At 46.1% G+C, this 16,757-nt stretch overlaps 1 protein-coding gene across 2 annotated transcripts in view; it reads left to right on the top strand.

Annotated features, from left to right (window-relative positions):
• Window positions 1-6,666: 6,666 nt before the first annotated feature.
• Window positions 6,667-16,757, top strand: part of PTK2B (protein tyrosine kinase 2 beta) — a 128,344-nt gene continuing 118,253 nt past the window's right edge. For both annotated transcript variants that reach the window (XM_077767516.1, XM_077767517.1), the window contains exon 1: window positions 6,667-6,851. The gene's annotated coding sequence lies outside the window, so the exon portion shown is untranslated. The remainder of the gene's footprint in view (window positions 6,852-16,757) is intronic.

The following is a 16,757-nucleotide window of genomic DNA, read 5'->3' on the forward strand; positions in this document are numbered from 1 at the left end:
TGTCATTATTGTTTTTCTCCGACTCTCTGAGTGGTTTGGATCACAAACCAAAACAGGTGAAAAGTAGAAATTGAATATATCTTATTTTCCACAAGCAGAATTCAAAAGTTATCATTCACCAATAAGGTTCTCCAGGCTTTCTGGAAATCCATAAAGGATTTGGTTCTATTCCAACCCCCACTACTAGCCAGAGGCATGACCCAAGACATATTATTTCACTTCCTTTTCCTGGACTGTAAAAGGAAAGGTTGAACAAAATGCCCCTAAGTTCTCAGCAGCGCAGACACTCTGAACTTTGTTATCCTTTGCATAATTTCAGTAAAAAGGGTGACTAATACTTACCCAGAGACCAGAAAAGAGAAATCTTGGTGACTATAACCAATCTGTCACCAGCTTCTGTTTCTTCTTTCAGTAGAAAGGAACTTCTTCAGAGGACCTTGAAGTTCAGGTCCTCTGTTATACCTACTAAACTAATGCAAAAGTTCACTGGCAGTTCTGGTTGTCTCTGACGTGCCCCATCTCATACACCAGACATTCTCGCTGGGCACTGCCACATCCCAAGCCCTTGCTACAACCATGAAAATTTATGTAAGGAATGACAACTATCTTTTAAGTGTTGTGTTAGAGGAAAAAAACCCTAGGTGCAGAAAGATGAGTGCATTCATTTTTTTTTTCTTTTTAAATCCGTAGGCTAGAAGGTGATATTGCAAATAAAAGGCCAAGGTTAGATTAACAAGATTAGATTTTTTTCTTTAAAGGCAAGACCCAACTATATGCTGCCTAAAAGGAACCCACTTTAAATATATGCATACAAAGAACTGAAGAGGATAGAAAAAGGTGTACCATAATTACAGGAGGCAAAGAAAGCTGGGGAGGGGGGGGCTCTGTTAATATCTGAAAAGCAGATTTCATTTCACAGAATATTACAAGGATAATATATAGGATGGCTGCTAAATGTAGCAGTTGTAAAGCTGATAATTACAAGAACCATTTTCAGACATAAGCAACCAGACATGCAGACATAGGTGAGCTTATTCAATAGAATTACTGAGGAAATCACTATTGTCTGATGTTTGATGTGGGACACAGTGATGGATTAGGCCTTCTCTGAAGCCTGAACCATGGGAAAAAAGGAAGGTAGGGGCTCTGATTTGGCTTGAATAATGCAGGGAGAACTTCCATAAGAAGTAGTAGTACTGTAAGTAGTTAGGGATACACCTAGGGTAAGAAATTGCCCGTCTCTGGGTCAGATTTGGTTGCAGACTTCTTTTATTTGATCCATATGTTCCCCCCCATATCATTTATCATGTATGATCTTCTAAGCCTCAACTTTTTTTTTTGTTTCAAGTTTCTATTTAAATTCCAGTTAGTTAACACACAAGGCAATATTAGTTTCAAGAGTAGAATTTAGTAATTCATCACTTACATATAACACCCAGTGCTCATCACAAGTGTCCTCCTTAATACCCATCACATCTAGCCCATCCCCCCCATTATTCCTCCAGTAACCCCCCAGTTTGTTCTCTATAGTTAAGAATCTGTTTGGAGTGCCTAGATTGGCTCAGTCGGTTAAGCATTCAACTCTTGATTTCAGCTCAGGTCATGATCTCACTCTTCGTGAATTAAAGCTCCGCATCAGGCTTTGCACTGATAGATAGCATGGAGCCTGCTCAGTAATGGCAAGATGAGGTTCATACAGTGACACCTTTGCTTCAGAGCTTATCCATAGGTGGTAGGGTCCTGGTGAGCTCCCTCACAGGTGGGAGAAAAGGATTGAGGGGCAAGAAGGCCAAAGCCACAGAAGTCATGGAGCTGACTTGAAGTGGGCAGGGCAGGAGGGAAGGCTCCACTCCACATGGCGACCCTCCAGGGGCACTCTGGAGCCCACTGCCTTACAGCTGCCTTGGGGGCCATGCAAGTGCCAGACAGTAGTGCCAAGGTTGTGGAAACTGCCTGGCCTCCATGGCCCTGAGGCTCTGCCTTTTGCCCTTAATGGGAAAATGAAAACATTTTTTTGACTTCTCCAACTGCCCTCTCCCTTGGGTACCCAAACTAATTTCTCAAGGATTTAATATGGTTTTATTTTTCCCAAAGAGATTCACTTTGGATTATGTCCAGGAATCCATTTATTTCTCTATAGGAAGATTTTATTTATTTTAACTTTTTCACTATAAATATTTTCAAACACAATATTAGCGAGAACAGTATAATTAACCCCCACATACCTATCATTCAGTTTACGCCAGTTACCAAATTTGCTATTTTTGTCTGGCTTCTCCCCTCCCATTTGGGGGGATGGGTATGGTGGAGTATTTTAAAGCAACTATTATTTTTATTTCAGGAACACATTTTTTAAAAGTCACAACAGGACATAATACCTTCCATTTATTGCCAGTTATTAGCCATAGCACTAGCAGGGAAATTTACATGTATTATTTCTAGTCCTTAGACAACTGGGTCAAGTAAATTATTCCCATTTTATAGATGAGGAAATTGATTTTGTATACAAAACAAAATAGGCTGGATGATAGTGTATGAGTTAGGATGCAATTTTTAATGTTTATTTATTTATTTATTTATTTTTATTTATTTATTTTTTTAATGTTTTATTTATTTCTNTTCAGCACAGAGCCTGATGCAAGACTCAAATCCATGAACCATGAGATCATGACCTGAACTGAAGTCGGATGTTTAACCAACTGAGCCACCCAGGCACCCCTTAATTAGGATGCATTTTAAGCTATGATGACAGAAAAGCCCCCAATGCAGTAACCTGAACAATTTAAGTGTTTCTTTCCCCTCTCATGTAAAAGGTCAAGTAGGCCCAGGGGCGCTTATATGGCTCAGATGGTTAGGCATCCAACTCTTGGTTTTGGCTCCAGTCATGATCTCATTGTTTGGTTCATGAGTTCAAGCCCTACATAGAGCTCCACACTAATAGCACAAAGTCAGCTTGGGATTTTCTCTCTCTCCTCCCTCTCTGCTCCTCCCCTGTCTGTGTGAGTGCTCTCTCTCACTCTCTCTCTCTCAAAATAAATAAATAAATAAACTAAAAAAAAAAAATCAAGTAGGCCCAGACCATGTCTAGGGCTTCCACTGTCGCTTGATGGCATTAGGACCCAGCCTTCATTTCTCAACACCGCAGACCAAGATGGCTGCTCCAATTTCCATCATTAGGTGCAAGTGGAAAAGGAAGTAGTGAAGGCTGTGCCCATTCCCTTAAAATGCATGATCCTGAAGCTGCACATGTAACTTCTACTCACCAACCATGGCCCAGAACTTAATCACATATCCATAACTGCAAAGGAGACTGAGAAATGTAGTCTTTATTTTTGGGCAGCTTATGAATAACTAAAAATCAATTATAAGGGAAGAAAAGAGGAAAACCAACCAGCAGTGTCTTTATGATGGAATAAAAGGTCTTTTGAAGTCTAGGGAATGGTTTTGAAGTTTGTTTTTTTTTCATTGTTTGTTTTGGTATCAACTCTGGTCCATTTAGCAAACCCAGTGGTACCTGGTTTCATTGGAGGTAGATATCCTTTGATGATGAAAGATTTCAGTTATTTAATCCCTGTGCCCATGAGTTTTTTCCTTTGGTCATTTTGTTGTTGTTGTTCAGAGATCTTATAACCATACTACTCTTTTAACATGAAATTTATTCTGATAATAAATTTACATTATTGATTTTATTCCATTATCCATAATGGAGAGACCCCAATTACTTGGCAATACATGCCATTGATGGGTTTCCCCACCTGGGTAGCTGTGGAAAAATTATTTACCTTTTCCTCCTTTTCCTTTCTACCAAATAAGAATGCTATTATTTACCTCAATGAATTGTGAAGAGCAGAGCAGTTAGATGATGGATGAAAGTTCTAGTCACACAGTGACTACTTCACAGATTGTATCTGTTCAGATACATATGTAATCTCTCCTCACTAAACCTACCCTATTTAATTCCTATTCTTTATTTTTTTTTTTAAGTAAGCACCACCACACCCAAAATGGAGCTTAAACTTACAACCCTGAGATCAAGAGTCACATGCTCTACTGACTGAGCCAGGCAGGAGCCCCTAATTCCTGTTATTTCTAAAAATAAAATCATAGTATGTTGTAGCACAATAGCATTTTAACACCCTAGTATGTATATTTTCATACCTATCAATTCAGTGAGGCATTACAATACCCTGTGAGAGAGGTAGAAAAGATAGTACTTATTCCTGTACTCTCCTAGATTAGGAAATACAAGCTCAGAGAGATGGATTCACTTGCCCAAGGTCGTATCTTTCTTCTTGACTGGATCTTTCCTATGAGCAGGTAAACCTGCTTAACTAGCTACATCTTAAACAAATGATCAAACACACAATGATATATAAGGAGAATTTTTAAAGAGCATTTACACATCATTCTAGGCTCTGGGAAGCATTTCTGATAGGTTCTTTGTTTTTGTTTTTGTTTTGTTTTTACTAATACTGCATACAACACAGGCAGTGCATCCAACCCAGGGAGTTTCCCACGGTCTCCTTAATAAATAAAACCTATGATTCTACTGTGCTAGGAGCTAGGTTTCAGAGCTTTAAAAAAAATCTCTGAAGAATTCAACACCCTCAGAAAATTTGGAATATCTGAAAATTTCTCAAATTAGGGCCCAGCCAGATTGTAGTTTATGGATTTGGCCACATGGAGGCAGCATACACAAACTCACCTTTTCTTAAACCTGTTTAGTTTTGTTCCACTGTCTCCAGCCCAATACAGACCCTCACTGCTAATGCAAGTATCTAACCTTCACATCACTCAACATTCATCTCTTCATTCCCATGCACAAGAATACAGAAGGGTCCCCCATTTTCCGAAGCCCTCTGACACACTGACACCTACTTCTGACTGCTTTACAGGTAGCCAGCACTACCTGGTGCTGGGAACAGGAGGAATGGGTGAGTGGGATGAACAGCTCTAGCTTTTGTGGCCAAGAGCTCCCATCCGATGGGTTGTAAGTTGGCCTGTTGGGCAGGTGGGCCCAGGGCTCAGAGATTCTGATTGTCCGTAAACCTTATGTGGCATCAAGTTTATCTGCATGTTATTATTAAAATTTTTTTTAATGTTTATTTATTTTTGAGATAAACAGAGCATGAGCAGGGGAGAGGGAAAGAGAGACACACACACAGAATCTGAATCAGGCTCCAGGCTCTGAACTGTCAGCACAGAGAATGACACAGAGCTCAAACCCACAAACCATGAGATCATAACCTGAGCTAAAGTCAGATGGATGCTTAACCGACTGAGGCACCCAGGCACCCTGCATTTTAAAAGCTACAGTGAGACTGCTGATCACACTTTGAGAGGCATTGACATTCTGGCTTTGTGGCCTTGGACAAGTTAAGATATCTAAACCTTGGTTTTCTTTTCAGAAAATGGGGGAAATTAAATGAAATCATGTAAACTGAATGCTTTCTTAGAAACAGTGGTTGGTGTTGAAACTTACCAAATGCTAGCTTTTCCTATTGTTCTCATGGGGTGGCTGATCCACTGAATTGGGGGCATGGGTGAAGGAGTATCAGGGGGGCCATCACATATGCTGAGCTGTCACCTATAGCTGCCGAGTCTGGGGAGCCATCTTCAGAGACCATCCTGTTAATAGTATCTTCTAGAACTGTGGGAGATCCCAATCCTTCATGGGACACAGAATGAAGAAGTTTGGGGCAGGGGCTCTGAAGAGGAACTTTGGGGTTGTGGGGGACATTGAGGACACCCCAGCTTTGCGACCTTATGTTAAGTCCAATTCACCTCCTCCTACTCTAGGGAAAGTCTGGAATCTTTCTAGCAATAGGGGAAAAAGAATTTCTAAATGGCCTTGAGTCACTGCCTTGAATTTCACTGCCCTGCCTGAGTAAAGAGGTGAACCAGCCTCTTTGTTTGGGCAGCCAAGGCAGCTGATATGGAGATGGGGCCAGCTGAGGGCTGTCCACCTTCTTTGACAATTTTTGTGCTGCCCTCTGGTCCTGCCGTCTCACAGATACAGGCAATTGGATCAGTTCTGCCAAAGCCCCTGGCAATATTCACCTGATCTCCGGTGTCCTATCAAGGGGCTGGAACTATGAGAGATTCTTGAATGCTGAGAACAAGCTGAGGACTGATGGGGGTGGGGAGGAGGGTAGGGGGGTTATGGGCATGGAGAAGGGCACTTGTGGGTATGAGCACTGGGTGTTATATGGAAACCAACTTGACAATAAACTACTAAACGGGGGGGCTGGGGCCACTTTAGGATGAAGGCAGGGTGGGGGATGAGAAGAGGGGAGACCTGGAGGGGCACAGATGCTGAGATTATGGGAGGCAGGTAACAGTCTCCCACTCGGAAACATACCTGAAGGCTAGAGAGGAAACCAGCTCTAAGTGTGGCCTCCAAAAGTCGGTCTGTGGAGTAGGAGGAGGGAAGGGTGGTAGAAATTCAGAGGGGTGAGCTGCTCACAGGACACACAAGAGTGGAAAAGACCCTTTCTGGGGCTGGGAGAGGGCTGCTCAGGTGGGCACTTGCAGCTTAGGGAATTGGTGGCGGCATCTACTTCAGGGTTTATGGTAAGAGGCTGGAGCAGGCACACACTCAGCACCGCAGACAACACACCCCACCCTTTAAGGAAGTGAGGAGGAGAGCAGCAGGGGTGTGGTTAACAAGGAGGAGGAGAGGGGAAAACACAAACCTGTCAGCCCTGTTACTCAGAGCGGAGGCCTCCAGAGCCGTCGCTGCGGATCCCATACCTACCACAGCCCCCGGACCCACCTATACCTGCCGCCGAGCAACCCGCGCCTCACCTGGCGGGCGCTGAGGAGCCGTCGGAGTCGGCGCTTCTCTCGGTGTGAGTCCACTCCCGAGATCCGGGCTGAGCGCCCAGCCATAAGTTGGAGGCTGGACAGAGAGTTGGGGAGGGCAGGTGGTGAAAGGGGGTGATTCCGAGACTGGGGGTAGCTGGACCGGCCTGAGAGTTCCTGGGAAAGGAACTCAGGAGTCGGAGCTGCTGGTGCACTGCAAGCCGGGGCTCACTAGCCTTCCCCAAGGGGAGCGGGGTTCTATTTTTGGAGTTAATCTGAGACAGAAGGGTGCTTCTCCCTCTTTGTCCTCTTCAAGGATTCCTGTAGGGGAGGGGGGGGGCGGGAATGATGTGAAGGCACCAAAGAGCCACCTGCCTCTAAAGGTCAGATCAGAGAGCAACAGACCAGGGCTTTCAAAACTGGCCACAGGTGCTCCCTCAGAGCCACTCCCTGGGCCCTCCCCTCTCCCCATGCCCTTCAGCACCCCTACCGTGGTCCTATTCCATGCTCGCCCCACTGCTCTGGCTTGGACTTCCTGCCCCCCCCCCCCCCAGAGGGCATCTGCTAAATCAAGCCCTGAACTGGAAGCAAGCAGGAAGGGCTCTGAGAGGGGAATAGAGGCAGAACTCCAGGGTGTGTGTGTGTGTACTAAAGTTAACACTCCCTGCACACTGGTTCTTTGTGAAACTACCTTCTAAAGGCTGTGAAAGGGTTAAGTTCTGTGCTGCCTTCTCCTGCTGTCAGGCTGTGCGTGGGCAAAGCCTTGGGTGGGTGAAAAAGGAACATATGGGTGATGTTCTGAGCCCACCGAGCCCCACCACCTGCCCTAACCCTGAGCCATCTGACACTGGCATCTCCCCACACCCCAGACTTGGGGCTCAACCCAATTAGACTCCTTTAAAGGGGCCAGGAGGAGAAGGGGAGCAGAGTTTGGACATGGCGGGGGAGGAGGGGAGCATGTGCCAGGAGAAGGAAGTTTCTGCTGACTTGTAGCTAGACCCAAGCCCACAGGGGTACTTGGTACTTGGTAGGGCATGATCAGGTAAGAGGCATGAGCAGGCTGCGCTCTCCTCACCTGAGTCCAGACCAGGAAATGCTGCTGGGGAGCTAAGCCCCAGCCTTTCACAACTCTGAGGGAGGGAGAGAAGGCAGAGATAAAAAAGTGAGTAAAGATGGAAGGGAACGAAGAAGCAGTCACATTCAAGAGATGCAGCTCTGCCTGAACATTCATTTATTTATTCATTCATTAATCTGCTGACTTCCCAACTGAGGCCACATGCTGGTGCTGGGTGTGGGGAGACATGTGACTGGCCCTTGCTCCTTGGAGCCTGCTGCAATGGGAAGGGGCAGGGATCAGGGAGTCAGGGAAGGCTTCCTGGCAGAAGTGACTCTCTAGGAGGAGATGCTAAGGATCACTAGGAATTAGCCAGGAGAGAGGGAAGAAGACAGGCACAGAGCACATTTAGTGCTAAGGCCTGAGGCCGGAAGCAGCATGACACATTCAGGAAACTGAAAGTAGTGCAATGTGTTCTGAGCATGCAGAATGCAGGGGTGAGGTGAAGCTGGAGAGGTAAGTAGAGATAGCTCCAAAGGGCCTGCTCAGGCTGCCATGGCAACTCGTGTTGGAGCAACACTTGGGACCTAGAGCCAGGCAGGAGACTTCCCTGCATGCCTCTGACTCTAGGGTGGGGTTGCCAGATTTAGCAAATAAAAACACAAGATATTCAGATTTGAATTTCAGAGAAGCAGTGAATATTTTTCAAGTGTAAGTATATCCCATGCAATATTGGGACATATTTATACTAAGACATTATTTATTGTTTATCTGAAATTCAAGTTTACCTGGGTGTCTGGTATTATCTGGCAACACTCCTCTACAAGCAGGCTGAAGATGCTACCGTACTGGGGATAGGCAGCGCCCAGGTACCAGGAGAACAGTTTCAGGGCATATTTATCTTGTAACCCATCCTCCTGAATTCTAGTTTGGGACTCCTTCACTGACTGACTGTGTTATTTCTTCTTCTCTTCTATAAAATGTTTATTTATTTGGGAGGGGAGCAGGGGGACAGAGAGGGAGAAAGAGAATCCCAAGCAGGTTCCACACTGTCAGCTCAGAACCCGACATGGGGCTTGAACCATAAGATCATGACCTGAGCCTGGCTTGGGAGTTAGACGCTTAACCAACTGAGCCACCCAGATGCCCCTGACTATTTTATTTCTTAAAAAATATATATATAATATGTCCTTGGTTCATGCGTTTATACAGCTGAAGGACAATGATGCTTCAGAAAGAAATTGGGCTTTGGAGCCTGACGGACCTAGATTCAAATCCAAGCTTGGCCACTTGTCCACAGTGAGGCTCCACATAGACCACTTAACTCCTTAGAGCCCCAGAATCTCTTTTCTGAAAGAATACAAGAATACTTATTTGCCCGGGTTGTTGGGAGGATGAGTGATAATGCATAGAGTTGCCTGGTGAATGCTAAGTAAAATGTGGCAGATAATAATTTTTGTAAGACCTCCATGGGGATGACCCAAGTAGTAGCCACAACGTGCTTGGAGCTCATTTGTTTCTGTTTATATTTACCAAGCACTCTGAGGTCCCAGGGGAAGTAATGTGGTAGGGGTCCTGCTTCTACTGAGAGAGTGGGTTCACTTCTCGGAAGAGAGGGAGTGCCTGAATTGTTGTTGTTGTTGTTGTTGTTGTTTTCCAGCTTTGCCATTCCCTTCAAGTATGACCTACTACTAGGGGAGACCCTGGCTCTCCTCCTGGAGGACAGTGGGTGGGGGAGAGGCAGCGGCTTCAGTTCCCTTAACTGAAGGGAAATGTGAATGAATTAAAAGAGAGAATCCACATAAAACACATAGCACAGTGCCTGACACAAACAAATGCACTGTAGAATTTGGCTGCCCTTATTTCCATTTTTACGAGTACCTTATTAGAAAAATAGATTCAGGGGTAGATGAAATAAGGGCACCTTGTGAACCATGTTTGGACTTTAATAGGAGCATTTGTGAGAGCAAACTAGGGGCCTCCTAAAAGGGAACCTAGAGGGAGTTAAGAATTGTTAAGAGAAAGAGGAAATGGAAATTGTGTTCCCATTGTGGGAACTGCTGAGTTAAAAATGGTCCCTCTTTCCAATGGCTAAGTCTCCCCATCTCTGTGCCCAGTGATAGGCCTTTTGTCCCCAGCTCTTTAAAGCAGCATTTGCCAGACAGTGTTCAGAAAAACTCTATGCCATGAGCTAGCTTTGGGTGTTCCATTGGTGAAATGTTCAAATGAGCTGGATCTCACAGATTTGTCATGCAAATTTGCACTGTCAAGGTTATGATAAGTCCTGCAGAAAAAGACTCCCGAATCACTGGGCCTACTACCATTCTATAAATTTGACTGTAGAACTCTGGCAGCGGCGTGGGGAAACATATGATTGTTTCAAAGGAAACAACACTTCATATCTAGTGACAGTTGGTGTGGGTACGGTTTTGGGACCAAGCAGGTTTTTTACTATTTTTTAATAGTTTATTGTCAAGTTGGTTTCCATATAACACCCAGTGCTCATCCCCACAGGTGCCCTTCTCCATGCCCATAACCCCCCTTCCCCTCCTTCCCACACCCATCAGTCCTCAGTTTGTTCTCAGCATTCAAGAGTCTCTCATGGTTTGCCTCCCTCTTCCCCCCCCCCGGCAATTTTCCCCCTTCCAAGCAGGTCTTTTAGAGGACATTATTCTTCCCATAACTCTATCCAGGAAAGATCTAATTTATCCTAGACTCAGCAGTGCCCAACTTACAGAAGAACTTCAGGGACTGAGCACTTACATACAGCTGTCCCTGTACCCCATATACCCCATGGACAGAAACCCCTACTCAGGTCAGCCAGAATCTACTTACTGCAGCTTACACCCATTTCCCATTGTTCCCAGAGAACCCTGGGAAAAGTATGGCTCTTAGCAAGTAGCCCTCCATTCTGATGGCAATAGCTCCGTGTGCCCCGAATATGGCTAAGACAAGCACAGTTGGTGGTGAGGGAAGGGAAATAAGGGAGCATACCCTGGGGTAGACCCCAAGTGGTAGGTCTCCCAGCCCATAAATTTCCCCCTGCCCAGGAGTGGCCATGTGGCCTTGGCCTCGCAGAGGAATGGGGCTTTCAGGCGGTCACACATGGGTGGCGGGAGATGGCCAACTGCTGGCATATTCGGGGCTGCAAGGGTGATAATTAAGAGAAGTCCTTGCTGGCTCAGTGACTGAGTGTTTCTCTTAGGCTCTGGGTCAGTTCTAGGGTAAAGGGGGAGGAGCAAGACTAGTGGCAATGGCCTCTACAATGCGAACATGGCTGGTAGTGGGGTGGTCAAGTGCAAAAGCTTGGAGTCAGTCAGCCAAGGTTCCAGCTCCAGCTCCTGGACTTGCTGTTTGACATTAGGCAAGTCACTTAGCTATGTCTTCCTCATCTATGGGACAGGTGAGAGAGGAAGCAGACTGTAGGGGGATGGGGGGCACTGGGGTAACAGGCCTTTATCAGCCCGCATGGCCTATTTCAATATTTTAACATCTCTTTGGCCTCAACTGTACATAAAATTTCAGTCCTTCAGGGTGCCTGGGTGGCTCAGTCTGTTAAACATCTGACTCTTGATTTTGGCTCTGGTCATGATCTCATGGGTTCGTGGATTCGAGCTCTGCATTGGGCCTGCACTGGCAGCATGGAGCCTGCTTGAGATTCTCTCTCTCTCTCTGCCCCTCCCCTGCTCTCTCTCTCAAAATAAAAATAATAAACTTAAAAAAAAATTCAGTCCTTCCACAGGCACACAGTAGGAATTGAATAAGTATTGGCTCTCCTTATCATTCTACTTCTCCACAGGCACACAGTAGGAATTAAATAAATATCGTCTCTCCTTATCATTCTTTTACACTCAGGGTTCATCTGAGCGGTGGAGAAGCACCTGAGGGAAAAGGCCAATTTCTGAGGGACAGCACCCACAGCTCTGTGTGTGTGTGCTGTCTCACTGACCAGTGTCATGTCTCCAACAGTATTTGTGTTTTGCCGCCCACCGCACTGTCAATTCCCAGGGCTTGATGAATAGCCCAGGCCTAATTAGCTATTTAGCCATTAAAGACACTTTCTACTCCTGCACATCAGACAGTGGAGTCTGAATGGTCACTGAGGTGTTAAGCAAGCTGACAGACTTCATGAGCTACTGGCATCACCCTCTGGGGTTCTCAACATTCTGCACAAAGCTATGAGCTGTGCAAAGACGTGGCTGTGGGGGAGGGGACTGTTTTTTGAGTCACTCTGCTGTTTCCCAAGGTGTAATTATTACTCATGATGACAGTTTGATTAAGAGAGCAGGCTGGAGGCTGCAAATTCTGATGCCCTTTTTAACTAAACACAACGGGTGGATTCATGGGAACACAGGAGTGGTTTCAGGTGGGCTATGGGTGGGTGGCAGGGAAGGACACTCCTCTGGTCAACATGATTATTAGAACTAAGGTCAACCACCGCCATCATCCATGGAAGGATGATCCTTCCCCTTTTCTATCTTGGGGACAGTTCACTAACATCTTCCAGTGCTCTTCTTGCCTTTTATGTCTTTAAATCCACCTGCAAAGAATCTGGCCACATCACTCACTAGCTGGGGCCTCTCGGGAACATACCTCACCTAGTGTTTAGAACTTGGCACTGAGTTTAATTGTTGTCTCATGAACTAGTCTCCCTTTCAGTTAGGCCAATTCTCCCAACAACTTTGAGGGCACAGGACCACTGTTCCCCTTTCCTGTGCCCCTTTCTCTGAGGGTCTACCCGCTGCCTGGCTCTTTCAGACTCCCCCAGCTGTTGCATTCCCCACTGGGACAACTGAGGACCCAGGAGTTTCCTTGCAAGCCTTCTGGGAGTTCTTCCCTCCCTCCCCACTCTGCCTCTGAGTTTGGGCTTTGTTTGCTCTGTGGGGAAGGGGATGGATAGGAAGGGAAGAGGCGGGGATCTGTTTCCCACCAGTAAGAGAACAGCCCCTCTAGTCCTGGCCACTGCAACTTCACATCTTCAGGTTTCTAAATGATTTAGTTTGTCCCGCCCCCTACTTCCTCCCTTGCCTCAAGCACATCTCTGTACTCCAGGAGCATTATCGATGGGAACCTAGCTCCTCTCCCTGGGTGTAGGTTTATACTCTCCCCACCACCGGTTCCTGCTCCAGGCAGGTTAGCAGAAATCTGACACTCCAGCATCTCAGAAGCCACCCTTATCAGCAGCCAGTTACCTTCCTCTATTTACACAAACACGGGGCACTAATGAACAGTGATGTGAACCTAGGCAGAGTGGGGGGTGGTCTCCTCACTCTTGCAGACCTCCCTCTTCTCACTTAAAAATGATGAAAAAGTACAACGTCCTTGATAAGATCCTCGAGAGAAATCCTTGACTTGTGTGCAAATGCCCCGGAAAGTACCATAGGCACTATCCCTAGAAAGATGAAGAGTTGTGGGTTAGAAAGGTGTCGGTTTGAGCCTTGACTCTGCCACTCTCTTCCTGTGTGACATTGCCACACAGAGACTTAGCTTTCTATTTGCAAGGTGTTCTAGATATTTGCTTACTATTTCTCCCCTCTTCACCTCCTTGACTCTCAGGGTCAGTCTTACTTTTCTTTTATAAATGTTTATTTATTTTTGAGAGAGAGAGAAACTGCATAAGCAGGGGAGGGGCAGAAAGAAAGGGAGGATGGGGGTTTGAAGCAAGCTCTGTGCTGCCAGCAGTGAGCCCAATGCAGGGTTCATACTCATTTAAAAAAATTCTTTTAATGTTTTATTTATTTTTGAGAGAGAGAGACAGCATGAGCAGGGGAGGATCAGAGAAAGAGGGAGACACAGAATCCGAGGACAGGCTCCAGGCTCTGAGCTGTCAGAACAGAGCCCGATGCGGGGCTCGAACCCACAAACCATGAGATCATGACCTGAGCCGAAGTCGGAGGCTGAACCGACTGAGCCACCCAGGTGCCCCGTGGGGCTCATACTCATGAACCATAAGATCATGACCTGAGCTAAAGTCTGATGTTTAACTCACTGAGCCACTCAGGTGCCCCAGGGTCAGTCTTTCTTTACATATGAGAGACTATATCTGTTCTCAATGAGTTTACAGACTGGTAGAGAAGGTGATAAATAAAGATATGTAACTGTAAGACAGGATGGGGACTTGCAGTGCCATAAAAGGCACCCATAAAGTGTGATGATGTCAGAGTTTGGAGAGATTATTTCTGTCTGGGGAGTTCAGAGATGCTTCCTGGAGGAAGTGGCATTTTGAAAAGCTATGAAAGGATGGGTAGGGTATGGCTATAGGAACTCAGGAGGGTGCTTGTGGATAGAGTGTAAATACAAGCAGGGAGGTGGGAAGGCCCAGTCTGAATGACTCATTTTGGGTGGAGCCGAGGATGTCAAAGGGCAATAAAGATAATGGCAGAAAATAAGATAAGGCTTGAACCTGGTGGCTGAAAAGTTTGGACATTATTCTGAGGCTGTGGGGAGACTCTGGACTTTATGCTGAAGGCTGCAAAGAGCTGTGGAGATGTCAACTTGGATGAAGGGTGCCCTGATCAAATTTGGGCAGTAGCAGGTGAAGCTGATCCAAGAAAAGAGAGCTAGACATTACAGTAGAAGCAGGTAGGACATGTTACAGTAATTCATGTCTTAAGAGTCTAGATAAATTATAATTCAGGATGATTTGGGGATCCTGGAGATATCTGCTAGTCAATTGGAGGCTTCTTCATTCTCTGAGTTGAAATTGGTCCTTAGTTGGATTGAAAAGATGTAAGGTTCATGGAAACATCAAATTGTTTAAATTATATCCAGAATTTGCCATTCTCCTTAATCCCCTCCTTCCTCCACACTTTTGGTTCACAGATAAGCCCTTTCCCGCAGCCTTCATTTTTGCTAGGTATGCACTAAATGTCAGCCTGTCTCCAGGTCAAATGGCAACCTCCTTGAGAATCAAGGAGGAACATGCACTTAGATCTGCTGCCCCTCAACCCACCCTCATCAGTTCACAGGACTCCAGGGCTCTACTGCCAGCCAGACCCTTCTGCCTTCAGCCCCCCTACTTCCAAGAGTCTAGACGACATTTCCACTTGAGTAATTCATCTTAAATGCTACATGTCAGAAACCAAGTTCATCAATTTCTCAAACAAAACCATCTCTTCCTCCAGGCATCTTCCCTGTTCATGTAATGGTCATTTTCCTAGAGTCCCAAGTCGGAAACCTTGAAGTTCTCTTCCCTTTCTCCTCTTTGCTTTTCTCTGCTCATATCTTACCTATTACTAATCCTGCAGATTCCTTCTTCATGCCTCTCATTCCTGTCTTGTCTCCCCGGGCCCCACTGCAGCACTGCTGTAGCCCAGGCCAAGTTGACTAGCTAATATCCCCTAATATTACTTAGGAGCCTCTCTCCTTCATTCCTCCAGTTCCCTTGGAAGCTCCCATGCCCCTAGACAAATCTAGATCCCTTAAATTTACTCTTCAGTGCCATCCATAATCTGGCCTTTGTCTACCCTTCTAGCTCCCCCATACTTTCCACGCTAAGCCCTTCACCCTAACTATCCTGATCTGCTTGCTGGTCCCCATCAAACTTTTGCTCAAGTCCTGATCTGACCTAAAACCCTGTCCCCCTTCCCAACTCTGACAGAGCTTCTTTGCCTCCTCTGATATGACAGAATTCATTAGCCCATCCAGTGAGAAATTCTTTGGGGGCAGAGAGGTGCTTTTCATTTTGTTCTCCTTCTTAACTGCTTCAAGTTCCAAAAGTGGAGATTCCCTTTCCCTCCTTCCCTATGCACTGATGCCTGGCTCACTGGGCGAGATGTGGATCTTCCTCATTCCCTGTGCTGGGATCCCAGCTGCCAACTGCAACAGAGCAAGAACATCATTCCCCCAGGTGTCAGGCTGTGCTCCTTGTCTCTTTGGATTTGTGGAGGTTTCCTAGAGTCCTGGGAGAGGAAGTCAGAGATTTGGAGCAGAGGCTCCATAATTTCTTTATAAGCTACTCCTGTGTCTCTCTAATCCATGGATCCTTGCCTTTCCCTTTTCCCTCATCCTCTGGTTTATTGAGCTCATTTGGGCCAGACTGAAGGATAGGAGAAAGACAGGTATAGGAAAAAAGGCAGGGAGCCTGGTAGAGGGTGAAATTGCTTTGGAAATATGGAAGAGAGATTTGCAAGGCAGAGTTTGGCAGTTTTTAGTAACCTGGACTTAGACCTGAGTGTACACAGGCATAGGGTTTACCATGGTAACTGCACTCAGAGTTTTCTGGATCCTGCAGTCCCCTGATTTGAAAACCGCTTAGCACACATGGGCTCCTTTATTTCCAGAGACTGGCCCTCCATTGGCCCCAATGTACCTCTGCTCCCTCTCCCTCTCTTTCTACATGACTCTCTATGTAGAAAAACCCTCCTGCTCCTGTTTGCTAAACACTTAGCCTCCAACCTGTGTTCACCCCCAGGGAGAGGCATGAGGGACAAAGAGGGCCCTGCCCTGGGATGGGGAGCCCTGGGTCTAGTTGGTGGCTGCTCTGTCACTGTCCCTCCACATGATCTTAGGTGAGTCACCTCGGTAAGCCTGTTCAAGTTTCAGGGTTTTCATTTGTACATAAAAATAAGGAAGTTTGGGGATTTGTTAACAAACGGAGAGTTTTCCTCAAAATGGATCTCAGGCAAAAGCCCAGTATGTAAACTAGGCAAAAGCAGACCCTCCCAGGGTTGAAGCAGGGAGGCAGGTGCCTGCTGGGCTTTCAACTCTTCCATTTGGTCCCTGGCATGGTCTCTAGGCCTTTCCTGCATCTCTTGGGGCCTGGGTCATCTTGGATCCTTTCCAGGCCTCCAGTTCTGGAGGTCCTCATTGTTTGTGTGTGATGGGGGCTGGAGAATGGGTCTAGATTCAAGTGGATTCCATAAATAATGATCTCAAAGCAAGGAATCCAGCCTGGGGT

The sequence above is a fragment of the Crocuta crocuta genome, unplaced genomic scaffold (genome assembly GCF_008692635.1).
Source record: "Crocuta crocuta isolate KB4526 unplaced genomic scaffold, BGI_CrCroc_1.0 scaffold987, whole genome shotgun sequence".
In the NCBI taxonomy this organism is placed as follows: domain Eukaryota; kingdom Metazoa; phylum Chordata; class Mammalia; order Carnivora; family Hyaenidae; genus Crocuta; species Crocuta crocuta.